Below are 27,475 nucleotides of genomic sequence, written 5' to 3' on the forward strand. Positions count from 1 at the left end.
AGATTCCCCTCAAGTGGCTCAGAAACTTTGTGGAGAAAGGGCATTCAGTTTCGTCACATTCTCTCTATTCTGCCCAAAGCAAAATCTTCTCTGGTGGCTGAGGAGGGATAGAGAGTATTGTTCAGGATGTCGATGCCTCCGTGTCTGGAATGTGCTGCTTGGTTTGCAATGATCCTTTTTCATCTTGAAGACACTACTTCTTGCTGGATAATGTAGATGTAGACATGGGCAGTGATGTGTGACAGGCTATTCCTGTAACAGCCATTGCCGTCTCCCCCTCATTGTACTGGCCCCAGCTGGAAGGGACATGTAAGTTTTCTAGCATGATGCAGCTCTCCTGGAAGGTGGTATTGGAGAAGGAGCCGGATGCTGGGAGCTACTTTCTTTTTGTTGCTCGTTTCTTGGTGTTGCAAAGACTTTTGTATGTTTTGGCTAAAATATTTACTTTGTCTTTTCTGCAGGTTGCTCGAGGTGTGAAGATAGTTCCGCTCATTTGCCCATCATAGTTGAACCACCTTCTACATTCGTCGGTGAGACGCGGATGCGAGCAGATGTGGTAACCCCCCCGGTAACAGTGCTGTGCAATGCAGCAATAACCCCACAGTGACAGGATCATGGTAACATTCCTCCACTTTGGTCTGGATGTCCATCTCATGGACGGTTGTCTGGGTCACCATACAGAACTGGGCAGCAGGCATCTACTATGGAGCAGAAAAGGGACATTCCACAGAGGACAGATATAGAAGCGACATTGCCCAGGTGCACTACACAGCACAATGGGTTGGGCCTCTGGGCTGACGAAGCACAAACTTCACATCAGTCTCACATGTGGAGACCCCAGTTGTCCAGCATTATAGATTAGTTCTGGAGAAACATATGTCCAGGAAGAAAGTGGTTGTATCTGCGAGGGTTTGTCTTTATGGACTAGTTCCCGCCTTCGTCCACAGGGGTCCGGGGAGTCCTGTGAGAAACACAGTGGACCCTCCGGAAGGAGAGAGGGGAATAGGCTGGGGCAGGGGGGCTAGAGGGTTGGCTTTGAATCTCTGGTGTGATCGTCAGTCTGAACCAAAACCACCTCTGTCCTTCTCGCAGCCTTCGGTCCCAATCAGAAGCCTGTGTGGAGCTCAAGGGGACAATAGCCCAGCACCCTGCCCAAGAAGGTCCCAGAGAAGAAAAACCAAGTAAATGCTGGGGCGTTTTCAGTTGCACCCATTTCTGGGAGTCCTGTTCCTCTCTGGGCAGCACAGTGTCCTGACCTCTGTGTGTTGGGTATATCCTGGGGTCTGTGTGTGGTGTCGTTTCCCGTTCAAAGTGGCAAGTCTTCATGCAGAGCTTACAGGCGTCTATTTCCAGATCATCACCTTCTGGTTGTGTCAGTGGAGCAAAAGCCAGAGTTTGTGTGTCAGGGCTTGACATTCAAGGGGAAAACCAGGCTGGGGACGCTGTATGATTCTGAAGTTTCTTCAGGACACACGTGCTTGTGCCTGGCTATTTGCGCACACTAAGCAGTGGGCAGTTGCCATTGTTGGAAAGGAAGTGTCTCCCTTGCACAATGGCAGACATCTGTCTCTTACCGTCGTACACATCCAGCATCCGCAAACGTTGTTCTGGGAGGGATTAAACACCTCTCACTTCATCTGCAGTGTGTAGGGTTTAAGCTGTCATTTCCTTAGTTGTATAAACGCCTGACACAGGGAAGTGGTCCCTTCATTGTTCATTAGCGTAGGGGTCTGCCCTTGTCCTCTGTAGCTTAGAAACTTGTGGATAATGCTCTTGTCTGGTCTGGGAGGTGAGAATGAAAGAAAAAGTGGCACATGCCGGAGGCAGGTGTAGAGGGTTTGCTGGAATGTTGCTCAGTCACTTCCAGGTGGAGAAGCTTCTGTCTTTTCCATGGTGTGGGTCAGATACAGATGCTGGAGCGTCCTCCACAAGGACCAGTGGTGCTGCCCACAGGCCTCTCGTGGCATGAGGGAGTGAAGACTGCTAAAGACATGGTAACTTTCTTCTGGTTGTTCTGTACTTAGAATTGATGGACCTTGTCTTCCAGTCATACTGAGAGGGTTGTAGGTTCCTTGTGGTGGCAGAGACCTGCCCTTCTCCGAATGCTGGGCACAGCAGGTTTCACACACATATGGTATGGAGATGATGCTCTGTGCTCCAGGAGGGATGAGGCCTTAATGTGAGGAATTGAAGGTGTGTGTCTGAGAGAAGGGAGGGACACACTGATGACAGGACATAGACCGTGTGTTCTGTATAAGGGAAGAACTAGAGATGTATCCAGAAAGAAGAAGGGAGGGAGCCCTGAGTCACACAGAAACAGGAGGTTGTGGATGCCCAGAAGGCCCGAGGTGCTCAGGGAGAGGCTGGGCTTCTCTCAGGGAGGGTGAGGCCGTTCCCGGCAGGCCAGCAGCTTGAGAGTGAGTGTGAAGACACCATGCTGTCCACACTGACTGCAGCATGTGTTCACTCACACAGTGTGGATCATGCCGTTATTTGTCTCAGAATGTCGTTTTTGCCATGAATCCCTTCACTCATAGTCTGTGAAGAGCGTTGTTTCCCTGAATTTCTGAAAATTCTGAACCATGTGAAAGAGTGTTGTGGAGATTTGGAAATTTAACTTGGCCTTTGGGGATTCTTGTCTGGCTGACTTTAAGTCCAGCAGCGAGAAAACATGAAGACAAGACGGAGAACCAGTGAATGGTGGCCGCCCTGCCCTCAGCCCGAGTCAGACTGTTAGTGGGAGAGTCAGGGTTGGCCAGGAGCAGCCCTAGCTGGAGCCCTGTCACCAGGCCTCCGCATCTGCGTCACCACCCTGCCTATAGCTGTGCACTTCTCTGGGACTTCAGTCCCAGTGTCCAGATTTGCCTGTATTCCAGATTTCTCAGTCCAAATACCAGCTCTCAGTGGGGCCTTCTCAGGGCCTCAGCTTTTATTTTAATCTGTCATAGAGAGAACATATTGGATTCTGAGGTCACTAGAACAATAGGAGTTGAAGTACATAAAGAACCTGCTGGGGCCCCTGGGCGACTCAGTGGGTTAAGCAGCAGAATCTTGATTCCTGCTCAGGTCATGATCTCGAGCTTTTGAGATTGAGGCCCAAGTCGGGCTCGGTGCGGAGTTGGAGCCTATCTGGGATTCTCTCTCTCCCTCACCTTCTCCCCCATCCCTCTTCGCTCACAAGTTTGTGCTTTCTCTGTCTCTGTCTCAAAAAGAAAAAATAATAATAATAATGGGCAAAGAATCTGGGCTCTGACCATTCACCATTCTCACTGTTTAAATGAAAATAGCTCCATGCCAATGAGCATCAAAAAGTGTTTGTTTAAGTCCATAAAATACACTAAGAGTGTAATACCTCAGCCCCGGTAGTGGCAATTCTCATTTTAAAGACAAGGCAAAGAGCCCCCTTTTTTCTATTAAATGTCAGGTCCTAGCCACAATGTAGTAAAATATAGTTAAGAGAACAGGTACAATCAGATATTTCTATGTGAGATGTGAAGACAGTTATTGTCTATTACATACAGACTCACAGATGTGGCCACACACCCAAGTGTTCATCCAAGGCCTCAGATACAGTATGGAAGGCAGAGAGCATTTAGGAAAGCATAAGTTCCCATTGTACTAACCCAAATCCTCTTGCCTTACAGGGTAATCATTTTGTAATCTGAAGACTTCCTTGACCTCCAACAACCAGGCTCCAATGAGTTTATATCTAGTCAAGATATGAATGTTTCTTCCTGGTGGTCTGAATGCTTTCCCTGCCCATCCTGTACCCTGTGCTTTGTCTCTCCTGGTATCTCCCCAATAAACTGTTCATGGTTCTGTCTCTGTGTCAGCATCTCCCTTCGGGGGTACCTACAGTCCCTCTCCTTCGAGGGCACAGGGTGAAGCCTTCAGACAGATAACACCCTGGCAGCAGTGGGGAATGGAGGATAGAGCAAGATTACCCTTCGTGGTACTTCTACTGCAAGGGACTTTCTGGGGAGGGGGCCCAGGTTGAATTTAGATCTGATGGTGTTTGTATTAACTCTGGTGACAGATCCTCTTGAGCACATGGCACCCTCTTGTTTAGGGGGGTAGTGATCAGCAGGACAGGTGGCTGTCCCTATGCAGTGGTCTACTGTGACAGTGAGCAGAGAATGAAGTGTCTTGTGAGGCCCTGAGAGCCTGGTGAGGAGGCCCTGCATTAAACCAGCTTTTGTGCAGGGTTTTCACCTAACCAGCTGCCCCCCAACCACAGGGGGGCCTTGAGTGGAGCTGATGGTGGCAGTGTTTGTGGTAAGACCCATGATGCCCCACAGTCCTCCCACAGTTTCCCTGTTGAGGGATGGGCAGGGCAGAGGTCCCCGAAAGGAGACCCATCCCTTCCTCAGCAGCAGGAGGATTTGGGTGTGTATGCTTCTGTCCCCTTTTAGGCCCTTTTTTCCCAATCCCTTCTGTAGCAGAGCCCTCCTTCTTCCCAGGTCATGGGATCCAGCTCCATTCTCACTGCCCCAGGATAGAGAGCCAGAGCTGTATTTCCAGCCGGTTCACCCGATGCCCTGGGGAGACCCTGGGGCCTTTGCAGTAAATTCCTGCCTCCTGAGGTGTGACAGAGAAGCGGCCTTGTTGGCTGAGTGCTGAGTAGGGGGCTCTGGGAGCTTCCCCAGAACATGCTGGTAGGTGAGAAAGTACAGGCAATGACATATTGGGGCTCTTCCCAGGGTTTGGTCCTCATTGTCCCTGAGGACATTTGAAGACCCTATTTTACTCAGGGGTCTCTGGATTGAGAGGTCACGGGACACTGCAACAGAAATACTGTGGTTGGTTTTTCACCAATGCCGACTTGTTTCTGGGGAGAAATCGTGACTCAGCTTCAGAGAAACTGGAGCTACATTGGGTTGGGCCAGGAATGCAAAAACCATTGACCTTCAGGACCTTCTAGAAGGAGGAGCTGGGATCCCGCTCTCTGAGTTCTGCTAGACCCAGTACCCCAGGTAAAAGCACAGACTGTCCTGCACTGATGCTTTTATTACTTTTCAGTGTTTATTTTTTTCCAACAATGTTACAGTAGTTGGAAAACAAGTGCAAACTTGACAAGTCCCTGATTCCATAAACCTTTCATTTTTTTTTAAGGTTAAATTTACAAGGAAAACAGGAATTGTTTTATTGATCCTTTCTCGTGATCATTGGAAGGAAACTCATCAATAATATCTTCAAAACGTGCCTTTTACCTCATCTCCTTTTCTCTGTTTTCTTTTTTAATGATTTTATGCAAGTACAGTGGTGAGGAGGGGGAGGCAGAGGCAGAGGGAGAAGGTGACTCAACACTGAGTGGGGACTCCAACGTGGGACTCGATCCCAGGATCCTGACATCAAGACCTGATCCATGCAGGTGCCCCTGCTTATCTCTTTTCAACTGAGATTTGCCATGTTTTTCTAATTTTGTCATGAGTCGGTAACAATCTTCAGCAGTTTTTTTAAATTGGTTAAAGAGTTCAGGAAGAGCTCTTTCGCAGGATTCCACTGAGATTTCTTCTGTTCAAAGTGTCAAGACCACTTCTCAATATGCGAAAGATTGTACTAAGCAAAATCTGTGAATCAGCATTTGAAAAAAAGCTGCTGCTATTTGTGGAAGATATTAAAATAGATGCTTAGATCGACCAATTCATGCACTTCCCACTTTTTTCTTTTCCTTTGTTGCTTATTTCTAATTCAGATATCATATTCATAGCTCTTCCTGAGTTTTCCATGCCTCACACGTACTTTTAGGTTCCTTTGTGACTTGTAAAGAAAACAGACCTTGTGGTGAGCGTGCAACCTTGTGTCCCTTCAGGATTTGTTGTTTACATCTCTATTAACGTTTTTCTCACCCATTTAAAACTATCATGCCACCTTGACATATTACAAAAGAAGTGTAATCTATATGCATCTGTATGATTTCATTTAATTATAGTGTATTTATTGGAGATTTTCTGTTTATGACTAAGGCCTGAGAATATCTCCCAAGTCCATTGAATTTGGAAAAATCATATATCCTAAGTACGAAATTTTGAAAGTTTGCATATTGAAATATGAAATATGAAAGATGCATGTTTGCATCTCCTAAATGGAGATGATGGCCCTCTTAAGGTTAGTTTCTGAGCAAGGTGCAAGTGGACGTAATCATTGTGAGGGAAGAAAAAAATGTCTTCCATTCTTTTCCAAACATGCTGCAGTTGCTCCATTATCTTATGTCTGGATATGGGCAATTATTTTTTATTTTCAAAATTTTATTTAAGTTCTACTTAGTTAACATGCAGTGTATGGATAAAAGCAATCTTTTGACGGTATCCTTTTTTTAACCATTTATTGATTTCATAAATTAACATAGCCTTATTTCTTCTCCATGCTAAGAAAATCAACTAATGTATCATCTATCTTTATGACCCAATTCTTTGTTTTTAGAATTTTATTTATTAATCTGAGAGACAGAGAAAGAGAGAGCATGTATGGAGGGGGTTAGCAGAGGGAGAAGAAGCAGACTCTGCTGAGCAGGGAGCCTGCTGCATGGCTAGATCCCAGGACCTTGAGAAATGCCCATAGCAGAAGGCAGGTGCTTAATCTCTCTGAAACACCCAGGCACACCCTTATGACATTTTTTTTTTAAGATTCCATTTATTAGTTGGACAGACAGGGATCACAAGTAGGCAGAGAAGCAGGCAGAGAGAGAGGAGGAAGCAGGCTCCCTGCTCCGCAGAAAGCTCGATGCAGGGCTCAATCCCAGACCCCTGGGATCATGACCTGAGCCTAAGGCAGAGACTCTAACCCATGACCTGAGCCTAAGGCAGAGGCTCTAACGCCACCCAGGTGCTCCCCTTATGACATTCTTTTTTTTTTTTTAATTTTATTTTTTTGTTTTACAGAGAGAGAGAACACAGGCAGAGGGAGTGGGAGAGGGAGAAGCAGGCTTCCCATAGAGCAGGGAGCCCAATGTGGGGCTTGATTTCAGGACTCTGGGATCATGACCTGAGCCAAAGGCAGATGCATAACAACTGAGCCACCCAGGCGCCCCACTTATGACATTCTTAATATGACATCTCTTATAATTGAAGCTTTTCCTCACTGATGGGCTTTACCTGTTTCCCGTCAGTAACCAGGGGATTGCATTTTTCTTTGAATATCCTCAATAGTGTTTCAGGTCTAATATAATGTTGTAGTAGTAGCATTACAAATTATTTTTTGAATTTTGTTATACATATAAGACTAGATCTTACTATCACTATATGATTAGGCATATAAACACTATAATAATCTATAATACTCAAATTCAGAATCCTTCCAGAGTTTTGGGCTTTCAATATTTTCTTGTGATCCCCTAAGATGTAAATTGTTTATTGCACAAAACGTAACATCTAAATCATCACTCCCAAAATAATCTTTCATTTTAAAATATTTTTTTTTCATTTGCTACAAAGCACAACAGAATAAATTATGAGTTTGAGTAATTTGTGACCTTTGTTTGGAAAAAAAAAAAACCTTCATGGTGAAATATTACATCTTCATTGTAACAGATTCTGTTTCTGTTCTGTGATATCAGTGAGCCAGAGATGGCCCCCCTGTGTGTTGGCAGGCTGCAACCCATGAGCTAAAGACCTGTGGCTGGTACCTAAGTCCGATTTGTTTTCTACACATCCAGTCTTTTAAAAACATAACCCTGGAGAGCAGATGTTTAGGTATTGACTGCCTGCCTCAATTCTGTATGTCGTGAAACTGTGACCAACATTTTCTTATCATAAATAAAGTCAGTGAGTCAATCAAGCAATCCAGATTAATCCTTCAGTTCTAAAAGACCCTGAACAACTGTTGGCCTTCTAAATCCCTGAGGCAGAGACCCCGCACCCCATCCAGGCTGCAGAAAGGCATTACTTAGGCTCATGTGTACTCACTTCAATATCCCCAGTATTGGAAGGATTAATACTGTGATGGGCCACCCCTCTTGCAAACCTGTCAGTCCCCCAGGATATGGGGGTTCCATGTTACTGTCACATCTTTTTCCTTCCGCCTGAAACTCATTGAACTCACTCTACATCCTTCCAGTCTTGGAATGTCTTTATAAAATGAAATATTTGATTGTCTAGTTACTGCTGAAGAGGATGAAGGGGAGGAAGAGAAAAATGAGGTATCATGAGAACAATTGAGCCAGCCAACATGAATCACTTGGCCACATGTAATCTTCTTAACAGGTTCAGCCCTGGTGTAAAATATCGTATCCTTCATTTTTCATTTTTTGAGGAACCTCTTCATCATTTTCCAAAGTGGCTGTACCAACTTCCATTCCCACCAGCAGTATGAGAGGGTTCTCCTTTCTCCCAACTTCTCCAACACTGGTTGTTTCTTGCCTTGTCAGTTTTTTGCGGTTCTACCTGGTGGAAGGTGGTATCTGTGTGGTTTTGATTTGAATCTCCATGAAGGCTAATGATGATGAACAGTTTTTTCATGCATCTGTTAGCCATTTGTATGTGTCTTCTTTGCAGAAGTGTCTGGTCCCATCTTCTGCCCATTTATTGACTCGATTATTTGTTTTTTGGGTGTTGAGTTTGAGAAGTTCTTTATAGTTCTTGGATATCAGCCCTTTGTAGTGTCATTTGCAAATAAGTTCTCTCATTTTGTGGGTTGCCTTTTTGTTTTGTTGATGGTTTTCGTTTGTGGCGCAGAAGCTTTTGATCTTGATGAAATCCCAAAAGTTCATTTTCACTTTTGTTTCCCTTGCCTTTGGAGGTGCATCTAGGAAGGAGTTACTGTGGCTGAGGTCAAAGACGTTGCTGCCTGTGTTCTCCTCTAGGATTTTGGTGGATTCCTGCCTCAGTCTGAGCTCTTTTATCCAGACTTTTCACGACAGACAACAAACTGATGGTTGGCAGCATGGGTGAAGTAGGTGATAGGGATGAAGGAGCTGCTTGTCCTGATGAGCCCTAGAGAATGCATGAAAGTCTTGAATCCCTCTGTTGTATTCCAGAAACTAATATATGTGAACCATATTGGAATTAAAGAATTACAAAAAAGGAAAATAGTTTGCAAACTGTGTAAGGTGTATGGAAATGTTTAGTCCTGTCTTTTCTATTTGGTTTTGTTGGTAAGTCTAAACCTATTACAAAGTGAAAAGTTTATTAGTAATCTTTTTTTAATGTTTAAATGCATAATGTAGCATAATTATTCCTACCACTACTTACTAGTAATTGACACCTATTCTCTTCTATTGTTTTATTTATTTATTTATCTATTCATTTATATTATTTAAACATTTTATTTATTAATTAGACACAGAGAGAGAGATCACAAGTAGGCAGATAGGCAGGGTGGCGGGGGGGGAGAAAGTCCCCCCGCTGAGCAGAGAGTCCGATGTGGGTCTCCATCCAAGGACCCCAAGATCATGACCCGAGCCAAAGGCAAAGACTTAACGCACTGAGCCACCCAGGCACCCCTGTTGTTTTATTTAAATAATAGCATTTATGTTAACAAATTGAGTAATACACAATATAGAAATCACAGAGCAATTACAGATGTTTTATGTTAAGGTAAAACATATATAACATTTTGTATTCTATCATAATGTAGTTTTCTAATCTAGAATGGGTGTGTCCTTACATGGCGCTCTATGAAGTTGGTGCCTGCCATTCCAGGGGCTAATTACTCATGGAGAGAAAAATCATGGCTGTAATACTAGAATGATTAATACCAACAAAGGCTATTTAGAGGTTACTGGAGGGGCTAAAAGAGAGTTGATATGGGGGGACCACCTTGGTGGCTCAATTGGTTAAGCATCAGAGTCGTGATTTTTGCCTCAGGTCATTATATCAGGGTCATGAAACTAATCCCAAATCAGGCTCCACATTGAGCATGGAGTCTGTTTAGATTCTCCCTCTCGGGTGTCTGGGTGGCTCGGTGGGTTAATCTTCTGCCCTCAGTTCAGGTCTTGATCTCAGGGTCCTGGGATCGAGCCCCACATCATGTTCTCTGCTTGGTGGGAACCTGCTTCTCTCTTCTCTCTACCTGCCTCTCTATTTGTGATCTCTTTGTCTGTCAAATAAATAAATAAAACCTTGTTAAAAAAAGATTCTCTATCGCCTTCTAGCCCACCCCACCAATTCAGTCTTTTTTCTCTCATTCTCAAAAAAAAAATATGTATATGCATGTATGTATGTATAAATGGTTGATTTCAAGATACACAGTTAATTGTTAATGTTTATAGGAAGGGACCATAATTAGATTTTTTATTTTGTCACTACTGCAATCTACTGTCAATTGCTGTTCAGCTGATAAAGCTGCACTTACTAATACTGATTTCAAGGATAGTGAGCACTCTTAAGCCTCAGATCCTATGACTTCCGAGACTGCAAGGAATAGGAATCTTTTCCTGGAGGACAAAAGTGTTCATTATTCTTGGCACAAGGCATATGCTGTCGATAGTCCTCCATCCCTTGCTAAAGGTGCATGTCTTTGTTTCTGGCAAGATTTGAACAGTGCTTTCAAGAAGAGTTGCTTGAACTGAAACTTCTGGAGTGAAAGAGTGGGGTTGGAGGAGTCATGGGACACAAATTACTTGTTATTTAAGAAGTATTAGCATTGGGACTGTAAGTGATCAGGAAAGTAAGGCATCCTGGCAGTCATTTGGTGTATGATGGGCAGCACTACACTAACTTCTCAATATTTCAGATCCCATGGGTCATGATAGGGAGGAGAGGAGAGGGTTGGTGCCCTCTGGTGTCTTCACTGACAAGCCCTGTCTTGTACACACAGTGGCTGCCTCCCGCAGTTGCCTGCAGCTCTTTGCCTGAGGGTGTCCATTGGCTTCCTTGGCTTCTTTGGCCATGGCAGTGAGCTCGGGAGCCAGGTAACCAATGTCCATAAGAGCAACACTCATCCCGTGCAGGTCTTTTTGCACTTGGATGGGATGACTCAGGGCTGTTCTGCATGTATTTAAAACGTTCCCAGTGGATGGAGACAGAGTTGCCCAAGCAGGGACCTCTAAACTAACACCCTGTCTTCTGTGTTGGCTGCCCTCCTTCTTCACATCTTAGCTCCCATCATTTCTTTCCCACCAAAGATCCTTCCAGAGAAACTACTTTATACTCACATCAATGTCTTAGAGTCACTTTCTGAGGCACCCAAACTCTCATAACTCCTGGTGCTGCCAACAATGGTGGGTGTTGTCTCTCTGTGCCCCAGGAGAGGATCTACCTTTTAAAACACACACATTCTTGGGAGATCTCAAAGCTCAGTCATGAGAACCAACTTACATTTTTCCCTTGTGTAGGAGAACTGAAAATCCATGCATGCAAGGCAATAGAGTGACCTAGATAATAGTGAGATTATTCAACTTGTCACACAAAGTGGAATGCTCAGGCTGGAAGGAGACATACATTGTAGTATCATTATCAGTGGTACTGTTACTGAGTTCAAACATCCTATCTCTTGAAGGTTCTTCTTTGACTTCCATTTTGTCCATAAGGGTACTTCTTGGTAATATACTCACCCTCAACTCATGTCCAGTCCTTATCTTTGGATCCAGTCCTAGGCTCACTTTCATCCAACCCTACATCCCCTGCTCCTACTTTCCATGTCCCTTCCTCCTTTTCTGCTCTCCAAGGTTTCCCAAGATCCATCTTGGCTCCAGACTCCTACTCTTCAGGTGTTGGAAGTTCCTTGGGTCCACCATCTCTCCTGATCCCCTCTAGTTAGTTAGTAGGGGGGTGTGAGTATGTGTGAAGGTCTTGCTCTACCTTTCCTTATATCCTGGCTGGCCCTCCAAGGGGGAATGGGCCCCAGTCTGGAGTCCAGGATTGCCTGGATATTAGTCTATTTCAAAGAAGGAATTGAATTCAACTATAATTATACATTGGAAATAAAGGAAGTCTCAATATATTTCAGAAGAATGAAAACCACAAGAGTTGTTCTTTCATCATAATTGCAAATGTGCTGGATTAATCAAGAAAGGATAACTAGGATTTCCCCATATATTTGGAAATTGAATAGCTTTTTGAATAAAACTGCAAAAGGGAATCTCATAGGAATAACCGGTATGATATGAATGAAAATGATACTGCATATGTGGTATTAACATAGACTTCCAGGGGGGAGACAAGATGGCGGGGGGAAGTAGGAGGAGGCGCCCTTTCAACCTGCACCCTAAAGTGAGCTGATTACCTTCCAAAGATCTCCAATCACCCACCAAATCAGCCTGAGATAAGAATTATACACGTCTAGATCTCTACTGGAGCAGAAGACGCCAGTGGGCAGGTAAAGCGGAGTGGGAAAGTCGGACAGATATCAGAAGATAAACAAATGGAGCCACCAGAAGCGACCCATTGGAAAGTAATATCCCAATACGAGAGTGCCCTGCACCTGGGGACCAGCATTAACTCCGGAGTCTGGTAGAAAGCCCTCAAAAAGAGCAAAGGATCACGGGGGTGGGGGGTTGGGGGGCGGGGAATTGCTGGGATTGGGTTGTTAGGGTCGGGGCTTAAGTCCCCAGACCCAGGACAGTTACCCCTGGCACAGAGCCAGAGAGACTGCAGCAGAGAAACCAGGTCTCGGTCCCTGAACCACCAGTGGGCCCGAGAGTGCGCCCGGCTCCCGTGAAGGGCTGGGAGGCTCGCCAGCCAACAGAAGCACAGTCTTTTTCAGTCCCCATGCAAGTGCCCTGCTGTGCCATCAGAGTCCAAGTCATGCCCCGCACCCTCCCCTGAGAGAGGTGCACACAAACGCCAGCCAGGTGCTCTAGGACCGGAAAGAATAGGCACTCCAAGCCCTGGCCAGCAGGAAAATCTGTGTGTGATCACTGCTTGGAACTTCTCTGGCAGTCTGGAGCTGCCCAGACAGCGAAAAATCCTGAGTCCGCAGGGACCACGACTGGGAACCTGCTCTGCCAGCGGCCAAGGGGGGATTTATATGGGCTCTGGAGCCAGACTGAGGCTTCTTTCTGAGAGGGAGGTCAGGGTGCAGTTTGCTTTCTTCTAAACCTACAAAAACCATCAAAAGCAGTCAAGGCAAGAGAGAAAAACAAAAGTGAACAAATATAAAAACCTCCAGAGAACAAAAGCCTGAAAAAAACAGTTTTCCTCAGAGCCCACCCCCTTGAGGGGGGCGGGAGTACTTAGCTGAGAGAACTTCAGGGACTGAAAACCCACGTGGCGGGCCCCTCCCCCAGAAAACCAACCCATAAAGGGGAAAAAAAATAGATGACAAGAGAACAACCACCACTACTTCATAGGACAATTTTTATTATTAATTTGATCCCACTATTCTGGCTAATTTTTTTATATAGTTAATTTTTTTATTATTATATAGATAATTTTTTAACCTATTTACAGTCACAGTGAGATGTGCAGTACATCTAATTCCATTCTAACATTCTAACCTGAACTTTTTGATACATACACCTGTGTTTTCCTTTTGCATTTCTATTTTTTTTATTTCTCTTTTTTTAAAATTTTAGTTTAGTGTAGTTTATTCCTTTTTTTAATTTTTATTTTCTAATATTCATATAGAGTTAAACTTCAAGGTAAGCCCCTTTCCCCAATCAATGCCACCCCTATAGGTAAACCAATTCCTAATCCCCCCTTATCTTAGGAAAGTTGAGTCCTTTAACAAAGATATCAAGATAAATCCAGGAAGAATCAAAACAACCTTCCTCACCCACACTGAGAATTTACAACCACTCTCCCATCTTTTTCTTCCACCAGTGTTTCTGTAATTTTGTGTTTATCCTGATAGTATATAAATCTTATATGTAGGGTTCTTTTTGATGAGGTTCTTCCTTTATTTGCATATATATATGCAAATATATATATATTTTTTTTCTCTCTTGTCATATACTTTTATCAGTCTTTTTGTTTGTCTGTGTCTGTTTGTATACTTCATAAATCTTACCTAGGACCCATTTGGCTAAGCCTTCTCTTTGATCTCACTTTTCGTTCCTGTCTCTCTCCCTCTCTCTTTTTTTCTTTTCCTTTTCTTTTTCCTCTCATTTGGGTGGGGAGGGAACCCTGATTGCTCAGAAGCATTCCAGGGTGCACCTTGACTGCACCACAGTCAATAAACCCAGCTACACCCGTTCAGCCATCTCTCACCAAAATGACTAGGAGAAGGAATGCCTAACAGAAGAAAAATACAGAGGATGGACCTTCTGCAACAGAGCTAATGGCTATCAACATAGACAATATGTTGGAAAGAGAATTCAGGCTAACAATTATCCAAGCAATAGCTAGGTTGGAGAAAGCCATGGGTGACCAAACGGAATTGATTAGGGCCGAATGGAAAAGGACCAGAGACAATGATTTCAATATTAGGGAAGAGCTGAAAGCTACCAGGGATGAGCTTCACAATGGTCTCAATGAGTTCCAATGTAATCTAAATTCTCTCAATGCTAGAGTAACTGAGACAGAAGATAGAATTAGTGATCTGGAGGACAAACAGAGAGAAAGGATCAGGAGGAAGCCTGGAACAAACAGCTTAGAAGCCACGAAAACAGAATCAGGGAAATAAATGATGCCATGAAACATTCCAACGTCAGAATTATTGGAATCCCTGAAGGGGAGGAGAAAGAAAGAAGTCTAGAAGATATAGTGGAACAAGTTCTTCATGAAAATTTTCCAAATGTCATGAATAGAACCAGAGAGTTTATGTACTAGAGGCCGAAAGGGTTTCCCCCCAAGATTACAGATTCTTGAAAGTCCTCGAGACACCTAAAAGTAAGAATGAAGAATTATATTTGTAGGCAGAACCTCTTGAAAGCACTAGGACAAAGAAGATCCTTACGTACAGAGGAAAGCCCATCAGAATAACATGAGACCTGTCCACAGAGACCTGGCAAGCCAGAAAGGGCTGGCAAGATATATTCAGGGCACTAAATGAGAAGAACATGCATCCAAGAATACTTTATCCAGCAAGACTGACATTCAAAATGGATGGAGAGATAAAGAGTTTCCAGGATCGGCAAGGCTTAAAAGACTACGCAACCACCAAGCCGATACTACAGGAAATATTAAGGGGGCTTCTTTAAAGGAGGAAAAAGCCCAAGAATAGCATTGAACAGAAATATAGAGACAATCTACAAAAAGAAAGACTTCAAAGGTAACATGATGTCAATAAAAACGTATCTATCAATAATCACCCTCAATGTGAATGGCCTAAAATGCGCCCATAAAATGGAACGGGGTTGCAGACTGGATAAAAAACGACAGGACCCATCCATATGTTGTCAACAAGAGACCCATTTTGAACCTAAAGATACACGTAGACTGAAAGTGAGGGGATGGAGAAGCATCTTTCATGCCAATGGGCTTCAAAAAAAGGCTGGGGTAGCAATTCTCATATCAGACAAATTAGATTTTAAACACTAAAGACTGTAGTCAGAGATCCAGAAGGACACTACATCATTCTGAAATGGACTATCCACCAAGATGATCTAAGAATTGTAAATATCTATGCCCCCAATATGGGAGCAGCCAATTACATAAGAAAACTGTTAATCAAGATAAAGAGTCATATTGATATGAATACACTAATCGGAGATCTTAACCCGCCTCTCTCAGAAATAGACAGATCATCCAAGCAGAAAATCAGTAAAGAAACAAGGGCATTGAATGACACATTGGACCAGATGGACCTCATAGATGTATACAGAACATTCCACCCTAAAACAACAGAATACTCATTCTTCTCAAGTGCACACGGAACCTTCTCAAGAATAGACCACATACTAGGTCACAAATCAGGACTCAACCTATACCAAAAGACTGAGAGGATTCCCTGCACATTCTCAGATCACAATGCTTTGAAACTGGAGCTCAATCACAAGAAAAAGTTCCGAAGGAACTCAGACACCTGGACGCTAGAGACCACCTTGCTTAAGAATGCTTGGATCAACCAGGAGATCAAGGAAGAACTAAAACAATTCATGGAAACCAATGACAATGAAGATACTACCATCCAAAACCTATGGGATAGAGCAAAGGCGGCCCGAAGGGGGAAATACATAGCCATCCAAGCCTCCCTCAAAAAAACTGAAAAATCCAGAACACAGCAGCTCTCACTACACCTTAAAGAACTGGAGAATCAACAACAAATCAAACCAACTTTACACATAAGAAGGGAAATAATCAAGATTAGAGCTGAGTTCGATGAGGTAGAAACCATAGATACAGTAGAACGTATCAATGAAACTAGAAGCTGGTTTTTTGAAAGAATCAATAAGATCGATAAACCATTGGCGACACTAATCCAAAAGAAAACAGAGAAAGCTCAAATACATAATATTATGAATGAAAAGGGAGAGATCACAACGAACACCAAAGAAGTTGAAACAATCATCAGAAGTTATTATCAACAGTTATAGCCAATAAACTTAGCAACCTAGATGAAATGGATGCATTCCTGGAAAACTATAAACTAGAAAAATTGAACCAGGAAGAAATTGACAACCTGAATAGACCAATATCTAGTAACGAGATTGAAGTGGTGTTCAAACCCTCAGAAAAAAAAAAGAGCCCAGGACCTGATGGATTCTCCAGAGAATTCTACCAAACTTTCAAAGAATAAATAACACTTATTCTCCGGAAGCTGTTTCAAAAAATTGAAGCAGAAGGAAAACTTCCAGACTCTTTCTATGAAGCCAGCATTACCCTGATCTCCAAACCAGGCAAAGACCCTACCAAAAAGGAGAATTTCAGACCAATATCACTGATGAATATGGATGCTAAGATTCTCAACAAGACCCTAGCAAACAGTATCAAACAGCACATTAAAAAGATTATCCACCATGACCAGGGGGAATTCATCCCTGGGCTCCAAGGATGGTTCAACATTCGCAAATCAATCAATGTGATAGAACAAATTAATAAGAGAAGAGACATGAACCACATGGTCCTCTCAATTGATGCAGAAAAAGCATTTGACAAAGTCCAGCATCCGTTCCTGATTAAAATGCTTCAAAGTGTAGGGATAGAGGGAACATTCCTGAACTTCATCAAATCTATCTATGAAAGACCCACAGCAAATATCATCTTCAATGGGAAAAAGCTTGCGTTCTTCCTGTTGAGATCAGGAACACGACAAGGATGTCCACTCTCACCACTCTTGTTCAACATAGTATTAGAAGTCCTAGCAACAGCAATCAGACAACAAAGGGAAATAAAAGGTATCCAAATTGGTAATGAAGAAATCAAACTCTCTCTCTTTGCAGATGACATGGTTCTTTATATGGAAAAACCCAAAAGACCCCCCCCCCAAACTACTAGAACTCATACAGCCATTCAGCAATGTGGCAGGATACAAAGTCAATGTACAGAAATCAGTGGATTCCTTATACACTAACAATGAAAATACAGAAAGGGAAATTAGAGATCTGATTCTATCTACAATAACACCAAGAACCATAAGATACCTGGAAATAACCCTAACCAAATTACCTCTTTTGGATCTGTACTCAAGGAACTACAGAACACTCATGAAAGAAATTGAAGAAGACACAAAAAGATGGAAGATCATTTCATGCTCTTTGATCAGAAGAATAAACATTGTTAAAATGTCTATACTGCCTAGAGCAATCTATACTTTTAATGCTATTCTGATCAAAATTCCACCGGTATTCTTCAAAAAGCTGGAGCAAATAATCCTAAAATTTGTGTGGAATCAGAAGAGACCCCGAGTTGCTAAGGAAATGTTGAAAAACAAAAATTAAATGGGGGAGCATCATGTTACCTGATTTCAAGCTTTACTACAAAGCTGTGATCACCAAGACAGAATGGTACTGGCATAAAAACAGACACATGGACCTGTAGAACAGAGTAGAGAGCCATATGGACCCTCAACTCTATGGTCAAATAATCTTCAACAAAACAGGAAAAAATATACAGTGGAAAAAAGACAGTCTCTTCAATAAATGGTGCTGGGAAAACTGGACAGCTATAAGTAGAAGAATGAAACTTGACCATTCTCTTATACCGTACACATAGATAAACTCAAAATGTATAAAAGACCTAAATGTGAGACAGGAATCCATCCAAATCCTGGAGGAGAACATAGGCAGTAATCTCTTCGATATCAGCCACAGCAACTTCTTTCAAGATATGTCTCCAAAGGCAAAGGAAACAAAAGCAAAAGATGAACTTTTGGGACTTCATCAAAGCGCCAAAAGCTTCTGCACAGCAAAGGAAACAGTCAGGAAAACAAAGAAAAAAAAACCCATCAAAGGAAACAGTCAGGAATGGGAGAATGGAGAGATATTTGCAAATGACAGTACAGACATAAGGTTGATATCCAGGATCTATAATGAACTCCTCAAACTCGACACACACAAAACAGACAATCATATCAAAAAAAATGGGCAGAAGATATGGACATACACTTCTCCAATAAAGACATACAAATGACTATCAGGGACACATGAAAAAATATTCATCATCACTAGCCGTCAGGGAGATTCCAATTAAAACTACATTGAGATATCGCCTTACACCAGTTAGAATGGCCAAAATTAGTAAGACAGGAAACAACATGTATTGGAGAGGATGAGGAGAAAGGGGAACCCTCTTCCACTGTTGGTGGGAATGCAAGTTGGCGCAGCCCTCTTTGGAGAACGGTGTGGAGATTCCTCAAGAAATTAAAAATACAACTTCCCTATGACCCTGCCATTGCACTCCTGGGTATTTACCCCAAAGATACAGATGTAGTGAAAAGAAGGGCCATCTGTACCCCAATTTTTAGCATAGCAGTACCCCAATGGCCACGGTCGCCAAACTGTGGAAAGAACCAAGATGCCCTTCAACGGATGAATGGATAAGGAAGATGTGGTCCATATACACTATGGAGTATTATGCCTCCATCAGAAAGGATGAATACCCAACTTTTGTAGCAACATGGACGAGATTATGCTGAGTGAAATAAGTCAAGCGGAGAGAGTCAATTATCATATGGTTTCACTTATTTGTGGAGCATAATAAAAAGCATGGAGGACATGGGGAGTTAGAAGTGGGTTGGGGTAAATTGGAAGGGGAGGTGAACCATTAGAGACTCTGGACTCTGAAAAACAATCGGAGGGGTTTGAAGTGGCGGGGTGGTGCTCAAGGTACCAGGTGGTGGGTATTCTAGAGGGCACAGATTGCAAGGAGCACTGGGTGTGGTGAAAAAATAATGATACTGTTATGCTGAAAATAAATAAATGGAAAAAATGTTTTAAAAATATAGACTTCCTTCAGTCCTGGGAATTCAACTTTGGATAGAAAGATTTATGGTGTTCAAATCATCCCATATTAACAGAGAAGGTATTACACCTAAAACATCTCTAGAAACGCCACTTATCTAGGTGTCAGTGTGGAGCTTACATTATGTACATACATGGAAAAATGACAAGCTGATTCTCATGCTTGCTCTGTGTGGGATCTCCATGACACTTACTAATTTAAGTCAACAGGTTCATCATACGCTTTTCTGTCAATGGACTTCTGGACAGCACCCAGACAGTGTGGCACCACCAGGTGTCTGAAAGTAGGAGAGGAAGAGTCAGAGGTAACAGGGATAGCGAGAGGAAGGGACAAAGGGGAATTGCATGAAGACAGGTGGGACGTGGCCCAGGAGTGTGGAGGGGGAACCATGGCCCACGGAGGAGGGGCTTTCAGTGTTGGGGCAAGAAAAGGCAGGAATCCCGAGCATCAGAGTTCTCTGAGCCCAGGGCTCCAATCTCCCTCCAGCGGCCATTTCACTTGGGAAGGTGAGTCCCCGTCATTTGGCCTGGAAATGTGGGACACAGCCTCAGGATCTGTCAGGGAGAGAGGTGGCTTGAGGGAGAGAATGCTGCTCTTTGGCAGGTAGTGTCTAGTGCTTGCCCTGTGGGGAGGTGGCCCTGAGCCATCTCTCTCCCTGCCCCTGTCCCTGCTGAATTCCTCCTGCACCAGCAGGGCCTATCTCAAGTTCCAGAACCAGGCCCCAGGTCCTGCAGCCTGGAACTGACACAGAGGCACAGCTGATCTCAACCCAGAGTATTGAGAATAAGGTCCATCTTCTCCCTCTGGAGCTAGCAATGTGCAGTAGGATGAGGGGTTGCTATCCTCAAGTTCACTGCCCATCCTGACACAGGATGTTAGGTGGATGGCTTCAATCCCTGCAGCCTTCTCCTACAACCAAGCAGAAATGTCATACTTCACCAAGCTTTCTTCTGCCTGTGAAGAGATGGCAATTAGTACTCGAAGGTAAAATTGGTTCCTTACCAGACTGATGGAAATGATTTCATCCATCTACCCTATCTAAAGCACCTTTCATTGAAAATACGATCTAAAGAGACATGCAGTAAATTCATAACACATGTGAAGCTCCCTCTAGGTTTGCATTTTGACCCTGTCACCTATGTGTCATTGAACACTTTATTGGCATGGTCAAAATAAACTATCAAGATCATGGTGCTAGATGATGTCTCGTATCAGTGTACTTTCATATATCCTGACCTGACTGGAAATTATTCCTAAGAGGAAAAAGAAGGAAAGAAAAATTACAGTAGTGTAATTGTGTAGTATGACAATTTTGGTGGGCAAACGCATCTATCTTTACATTAAAAAAATATTTTATTTATATATTTGACAGAGATCCCAAGTAGGCAGGGGCAGGCAGAGAGAGAGGGGGAAGCAGGCTCCCTGTTGAGCCAAGAGCCTGATGCAGGGCTCAATCCCAGGACCCTGAAATCATTTCCTGAACCAAAGGTGGAGGCATCACCCACTGAGCCAACCAGGTGCCCCTGTAACTTTCCATTTTGTATGTCAGTAGTCTTTATTATTGAACGGAGTGGTGCAAGCACTACACATTATGTAGTGACATTGTCGAGTTCGGTTCATTCTTCACTCACACAGAAAGAAGGAAGTGATTTGTTTGTGTCTGAGGCGCTGACACAGAGGCCTGCCCTGGTGTAGAGAACAGGCTCCCTGGAACCAGAGTAGCCTCAGTGCCTCCCGCTGAGCAGCCCCAGCTTAGAGCATTGCAGGGATTCCCAGGGAAGCGGGCAGAGGGCGCCCAAGCGCCTCAAGCCAGCAGAGGCGCTTTATCTATCTGCACATGCACCACGGCAGACTTAGGGAGCAGAAGGTTCGCCATGGCATCATCTGACGCTGCGTTCCTCACAGTCAGAAGGGTTTCTGCCACCAGCTGAGGGCCCAGGGCCCCTCAGAGGGCCAGGGCTGCATTTGCAGCCAGTTCTGATGCTACCCTGGAGAGACCCTCGGGGCTTTGCAGCAGGTTGGTGCCTCCTGTGGTGCGATGCAGAAGCGGCCCTGTTGGCTGAAGGCTGAGGAGGGGGCTCTGGGCGGGCTTCCCGAAAACCTGCTGGTAGGTAAGCCGCCTCATTGTTACATTTTTTGGTGTGTTGTTCCCACGGTTTGGTCCTCATTTTCCTCGAGGATATTTGAACAAGACCTATTTTACTCAAGGATCCCTGGATGGAGGGGTCACGGGGATGCCATACCGGAGATGCCATGGTTGGTTTGTTACAGAAGCAGGCTTGTTTCTTGGGAGAAATCCCGACTCAAGAGGAACAGGAGCAGCATGTAGTAGGGAGCTGAAAACACAACTTGCTGACTGTCAGGGTGTCTTAGAAGAATGCACTTGGGACCAACTTGCAGATTACGGCTGCAATCAGAGCCCCAGGTAAAAACAAAGTGCCGTCCAGTTTATAACCTTCAAGATTAGAAGTATCAGCAAATGTTGGGTTTGTTGAGAAGGAAGGAAAACTGAATGTAGGCCAAAGAAGCTGTGACTTATCCTTTGGCACATTGGGGAACATCGGAGAGGTTCACTCTTGTCAGAGACAGGGGGCAATTTGAAAGGCTGTTAAGAACCAGAAGTGCATTGGAGGCATCTGGTGGTACAAATCTTTCTGGCTTTTCATGGGTGAGGCCTGTTGGAGGAGGTGGGGGGCTGGATAGAGAGATGAGAACAGAGTTCTGCTAGCTGGAATAGTGGGACACCCATGTGCAAGATCAAGTCCATGTCCTCCTGTTGGTTCCCCATTTATTTGGAGTGGTAGTGTGTCATAACACCCCCTACCAAAACATCTTCCCTCTGCTGTGACATTCCCCTTATGACTTTGCCCCGTCTGATCAAACGAATAAGTCAGTCAGAGAAAGGTAGGTACTATACGATTTCACTCATTTGTGGAAATTATGATATAAAACATATGAGCGAAGAGAAATTAAAAAGAGGCACACTACGAAACAGACTCTTAAATAGAGAACAACCTGTTGGTAATCAGAAAGGAGGTGTTGGTGGGGCAGATGGGTTCAACAGACGATGGGGACTGAGTTGTATTCTTGTGATGAATGCCAGCTATTGCATGGAAGTTCTGAATCATGATTATACACCTGAAATGAATACAACAGTGTGTGTGAGTTAATTGTACTATAAATTAAAACTTCAGGAAAGTTTCCTTGGAGGAATTTCAAATCAACAGTCAAGCTCTTTGTAGTTAGTGGTTTTGTGTTTCAGTGCCAGCAAAGCCTTTTCTAGTTGGCATATCCCATGTTGGTTGAATGTGCATGACAGTTGCAAACTACTCAAGTGAGCCTTGAGGAACAAAGAGTTTTAAAAGGGAGAAACTCTCTCCCACTCCCCTTGTTAGGTTGTATCTCCTCAAGATTGAAACCAGTGAGCCAGCATCACCTCACTGGGCATGGTGTTAACACAAAGGATTTGAGGAACAGCAAGTACAGGACCAAAGTAAGGAGACAATTCCTAACCATATGTTGTTTCTAAACCAGGACTCTACATATGATAGGAACCAGCTAAAAATATATATTGGCACTTGTTTGGACTGAAGGAGGGAGGGTTTCTCCATATGAAGGCCAACTCAGAATCCTGTATGCCTCCTGGAAGTGTCCTCCACGAGTGGCTATGAGCAAAATAGTGAAATACTGTCAGAGTGCACTGAATGAAATCAGGGAGCGTGTTTGGTGACATAGAGTACACTGAAAAACATGAAGCGTTCATTAGAGAACGTGTTGTAAGACTAGGAATACTTCCGGGACATTTCCAAACAGTATTGTTCTTTTCAAAAGAACAGTTTAGAACTCTGTGTGTTATCAAAAGTGATCTGTTATGTTGTAAGTTCAGAAACCATGCATTTGGATTAGAATCAGGATTCAGTTAATAGTAGAGGTAAAGGAATGACTTTTGAATTCTGAACCATCTAAATGTCTAGAAATGCTCACAAGATCAAAATTAGTGTTTTCTGGAAAGGGCCATAATCCAAAGAAGTTTCTTCCTTTTTCAAGAGACTCAGAGATGCAGAAAATGACGTGTTCTTTGCACAGAATATGGAGAAGGAGCAATAGTGAGGAGAGGAATGCAGGCCTGGTCCAGACATGTGGGGAAGTCTGTCTCCCCAGATGATTTGTATTTCAGTTGGTGCAGTATTAACCTTCTTGTGACCAGATGATGTATAAGTCAAGTCAGGCTTTGGTTCTTCCTTTAAAGGTGTCCCGTGGACCCAAGCGTCCATTCCCTGGAGTTTGGGAGTGCAAGGTTTTATTAGCAGTATTGGAGAGAGACTTCTCGGGGGATGTTGGAGAGAATCTTTGTGGAGATCCTTCCCAACAGAATCTCCAGGTTGCAAGGTGTGGCGGTCAACGTAAGTGTCCCCTGGGAGTGCACTATGAAAAAGTCTGATCTACTGCAGTGTGGTTAGGTTGAATAGAGGCAACTCGATCTTTGCTTTATTGAAATACATCCCACTGTGGGTCCAGAGAGGCAGGGGTCGAACGCAGTGTCCAGTGACTATCTGCAACTAGGGACTCTGATTTCCAAAAAGGGGTGGACTTGAGATTTTGGAGGATAGCAATCCCTTTGACCCAGGGAGCTGAAAAGTCTATGTAGATTTTTCCAAATGAGTCCCCACAATACGTGGTCACTGTGTGAGACTAACTTTGAAGATAGAGGACAGTAATGTACAAGGAAATTGTAAAACTAGTGAAACATCGCAAATTGGTGGAGAGCCTGCATGGTATGGTAATGGGTTTCCTGGTCACTGTGTATAGTTCAAGAGGGCTTCCCTGGGAGGGGTAATATTTCTAACAGGATTTTAAGTCCCCCAGTGAGAAAACATGAAGACAAGATGAAGAACCAATGAAGGGTGGCCGCCCTGGCCTCAGCCCGAGTCAGACTGTTAGTGGGAGAGTCAGGGTTGGCCAGGAGCCACCCTAGCTGGAGCCCTGTCACCAGGCCTCCGCATCTGCGTCACCACCCTGCCTATAGCTGTGCACTTCTCTGGGACTTCAGTCCCAGTGTCCAGATTTGCCTGTATTCCAGATTTCTCAGTCCAAATACCAGCTCTCAGTGGGGCCTTCTCAGGGCCTCAGCTTTTATTTTAATCTGTCATAGAGAGAGCATATTGGATTCTGAGGTCACTAGAGCAATAGGAGTTGAAGTACATAAAGAACCTACAAGGGCTCCTGGGTGACTCAGTGGGTTAAGCAGCAGAATCTTGATTCCTGCTCAGGTCATGATCTCGAGCTTTTGAGATTGAGCCCCAAGTTGGGCTCGGTGCTGAGTGTGGAGCCTATCTGGGATTCTCTCTCTCCCTCACCTCCCCCCACTTCCCTCTTCGCTCACAAGTGTCAAGACCACTTCTCATTATGCGGAAGATTGTACTAAGCAAAATTTGTGAATCAGTGATTACAGAAAAGCTGCTCCTGTTTGTTGAAGATATTAAAATAGTTGCTTAGCTCCACTGATTCATGCACTTCCCACTTTTTTCTTTTCCTTTGTTGCTTATTTCTAATTCAGATATCATATTCATAGCCCTTCCTGAGTTTTCCATGCCTCACACATACTTTCAAGGTTCCTTTGTGACTTGTAAAGAAAGCAGACCTTTCTGTTGAGCATGCAGCTTTGTGTCCCTTCAGGATTTGTTGTTTACATCTCTGTTAACGTTTCCAACCCATTTGAAATTATCATGCCACCTTGACATCTCACAAAAGAAGTGTAATCTATATGCATCGTATGATTTCACTTAATTATAGTGTATTTCTTTATTCGAGATTCTCTGTTCATGACTAAGGCCTGAGAATATCTCTCAAGTTCATTGAATTTGGAAAAAAAATCATATATCCTAAGTATTAAATTTTGAAAGTTTGCATATTGGAATATGAAATATGAAAGATGAATGTTTGTATCTCCTAAATGGAGATGACGTCCCTCTTAAGTTAAGGTTATTTGCTGAGCAAGGTGCAAGTGGACGTAATCATTGTGGGAGAAGAAAAAAATGTCTTCCATTCTTTTCCAAACATGATGCAGTTGCTCCATTATCTTATGTCTGGATATGGGCAATTACTTTTTCTTTTCAAATTTTTATTTAAGTTCTACTTAGTTAACATGCAGTGTATGGATGGATATAAGCAATCTTATGATGGTATCCTTTTTTTAACCATTTTTTGATTTCATAAATTAATATACCATTTTTTCTTCTCCATGGTAAGAAAATCAACAAAGGTATCATCTGTTTTTATGACCCAATTCTTTGTTTTTAGGAATTTATTAATCTGACAGATAGAGAAATAGAGAGAATGCATGGAGGGGGTTAGGCAGAGGGAGAAGCAGACTCTGCTGAGCAGGGAGCCTGCTACATGGCTAGATCCCAGGACCCTGAGAGATAACCAGAGCAGAAGGCAGGTGCTTAACCCCCTGAGCCACCCAGGTGCCGCCTTATGACATTCTTAATATGACATCTTTTATAACTGAAGCTTTTCCTCACTGATGGGCTTTATCTTTTTTCCCATCAATAACCAGGGGATAGCATTTTTCTTTGAATATTCTCAATAGTGGTTCAGGTCTAACATAATGTTGTAATAGCATTACAAATATTTAGAATTTTTTATACATATAAGACTAGATCTTATTATCACTATATAATTAGGCATATAGACATTATAATAATCTATAATACTCTAAATTTAGAATCCTTCCAGAGTTTGTGTTTTCAATATTTTCTTGTGATCCCCTAAGATGTAAATTGTTTATTGCACAAAACGTAACATCTAAATCACTCCCAAAATAATCTTTCATTTAAAAATATTTTTTTCATTTGCTACAAAGCATAATGGAATAAATTATGAGTTTGAGTAATTTGTGAACTTTGTTCTGAAAAAAACCTTCATGATGAAATATTACATCATCATTGTAACAGATTCTGTTTCTGTTCTGTGATATCGGTGATCCAGAGATGGCCCCTGTGTATTGGCAGCTGCAACCCATGAGCTAAAGACCTGTGGTTGGTGCCTAAGTCAGATTTGTTTTCTACACATGCAGACTTTTAAAAACATAATCCTGGAGATCAGATGTTTAGTTATTGACTGCCTGCCTCAATTCTTTATGTCATGAAACTGTGACCAATATTTTCTTATCATAAATAAAGTCAGTGAGCCAATCAAGCAATCCAGATTAGTCCTTCAGCTCTAAAAGACCCTGAACAACTGTTGGCTTTCTAAATCCCTGATGCAGAGACCCCGCTCCCCCAGCCAGGCTGCAGAAAGGCATTACTTAGGCACATGTGTATCCTGTTCAATATCCCCAGTATTGGAAGGATTATTACTGTGATGGACCACTCCTCTTGCAATCCTGTCAGTCCCCCCGGAAAGGGGGTTGCATGTTAGTGCCACCTCATGGTCACATCTTTTTCCTTCAGCCTGAAACTCATTGAACTCACTCTACATTCTTCCCGGCTAGAATGTCTTTTTAAATTTGAAATATTTGATTGTCCTATTAATGTTGTAGAGGATAAAGGGGAAGTGGAATGTCTTTTTAAATTTGAAATATTCGAATGCAGTTGCTCCATTATTATCTTATTATTATCTCATTATCTCATTATCTTATTACTAAAGAGGATGAAGGGGAGGGAGAGAAAAATGAGGTATCCTGAGAACAAGTGAGCCAGCCAACATGAATCACTTGGCCACATACAATTTTTCGAACAGGTTCAGCCCTGGTGTGAAATATCATATCCTCTATTTTTTTTTTTTTTGAGGAACCTCCAAATGGGCTGTACCAACTTCCATTCCCACCAACAGTTGAGAGGGTTCTCCTTTCTCCCAACTTCTTCAACACTTGCTGTTTCTTGCCTGGTCAGTTTTTGCCATTCTACGTGGTGGAAGGTGGTATCTGTGTGGTTTTGATTTGAATCTCCCTGATGGCTAATGATGATGAACAGTTTTTCATGCATCTGTTAGCCATTTGTATGTCTTCTTTGCAGAACTGTATCGTCACATCTTTGGCCCATTTTGTGACTCGACTATTTGTCTTTTGGGTGTTGAGTTTGAGAAGTTCTTTATAGATCTTGGATAACAGACCTTTGTCTGTAGTGTCATTTGCATATACCTTTTCCCATTCTGTGGGTTGCCTCTTTGATTGTTGATGGTTTTCCTTTGCTGCGCAGAAGCTTTTGATTTTGATGAAGTCCCAAAAGTTCATTTTCGCTTTTGTTTCCCTT

This window comes from Mustela putorius, unplaced genomic scaffold, assembly GCF_011764305.1.
Source record: "Mustela putorius furo isolate JIRA1106 unplaced genomic scaffold, ASM1176430v1.1 tig00000276_pilon_pilon_pilon, whole genome shotgun sequence".
Taxonomy (NCBI): Eukaryota; Metazoa; Chordata; class Mammalia; order Carnivora; family Mustelidae; genus Mustela; species Mustela putorius.